Source organism: Gossypium raimondii, chromosome 8 (genome assembly GCF_025698545.1).
Source record: "Gossypium raimondii isolate GPD5lz chromosome 8, ASM2569854v1, whole genome shotgun sequence".
Taxonomy (NCBI): domain Eukaryota; kingdom Viridiplantae; phylum Streptophyta; class Magnoliopsida; order Malvales; family Malvaceae; genus Gossypium; species Gossypium raimondii.
Window position 1 is genome coordinate 31,510,352 of NC_068572.1, and position 1,370 is coordinate 31,511,721.

The following is a 1,370-nucleotide window of genomic DNA, read 5'->3' on the forward strand; positions in this document are numbered from 1 at the left end:
AAGCTCACTCTGATTGAGGCTGAATCGAGTATTGTGAGACCTACCATTGCTGCAAATAATTTCAACGTGAAGTCGAACACAATTTAGATGGTACAACAATATGTTTAGTTCGACGGTTTGCAAGATGAAGATCCAAATACCCATTTGGCTAATTTTCTAGAGATTTATGACACTTTCAAAATTAATGGTGCCACTGATGACGCCATTCGCTTATGGTTGTTCCCGTTCTCATTAAAGAACAAGGCAAAACAGCGGTTAAATTCTTTACCACGAGGTTCTATCACTACTTGTGCTCAAATGACCGAGAAGTTTCTCTTGAAGTACTTCCCACCGGCTAAAACAACTAAGTTGAGGAATGACATTTCTTCCTTTGCCCAGATCGATTTAGAGAAATTATATGAAGCACGAGAGAGATACAATGATCTATTGAGAAGGTGCCCTCATCATGGTTTACCTTTATGGTTGTAAATTCAAACTTGCTATAATGGTTTGAATCCATTAACTAGGCAGTTAATTGATGCAGCAGTTGGTGAAACACTGAATAATAAAATACCTGAGGTAACTTATGAGTTTATTGAATAGATGTCATTGAATAATTATCAATGGCAAGTCATGATGACAAAACCGATGAAAGAGACTAATGTTTTTAATCTAGATGTGGTCACTATGTTATCGAACCAAGTGGAAGCACTTAATAAGAAAATTGACGGTGTATATTTTTCTACGCAGGTGAATCTAGTGATGCAATACGATGCAAATGGAACGGGGAATAATTCAGAATATTTACCCTTCGGTCCTAGCATAGAAAATGAGCAAGTCAATTATATGGTAATAATTTTAGACATCAAAATAACCTTTATAGTAATAACTATAATGCAGGTTGGAGTAACCATCCTAACTTTTCTTGGGGTGATCAAGGAAATCAAAGAACACAACCCTCTTTAGGTTTTCAACAACCTTATCAACAAGAGAAGAAGCAGAACCTTGAAGAGATGTTGGCAAAATTTATCTCGGTGTCAGAAACTCATTTTTCAAAACACTGAGGCAGCACTGAAAAATCAGCAAGCATAAGAACTTGAAAATCAAATATGATAGTTTGCTAAATTAGTTTCGGAAAGACCACAAGGTAGCTTGCTTAGCAATACTGAAACTAACCCAAGGGAGCAGTTTTACACGATTACTGTTTGAGACGTGGAAGGGTTAGTTGAACCTGAACAGAAACCGAGGCAAGAAGTTGTGGTGAATAATGATAAGGTTGAAGAATTTAAGAAAGGGCAAAAGTCGGTTGTTAGAGAATACAAACCTCGAGTTCCATATCCAAACGCGTTGGAGAGAGACCACACAATTGAACAATATGGTAAATTTCTTAA

At 36.7% G+C, this 1,370-nt stretch overlaps 1 non-coding gene across 1 annotated transcript; it reads right to left on the reverse strand.

The window, feature by feature from the left end:
* Positions 1-345: 345 nt before the first annotated feature.
* LOC128032174 (small nucleolar RNA R71) lies at positions 346-452 on the reverse strand. The gene has a single exon (XR_008188303.1). It is a non-coding gene; the product is annotated as a small nucleolar RNA R71 (small nucleolar RNA).
* Positions 453-1,370: the final 918 nt, after the last annotated feature.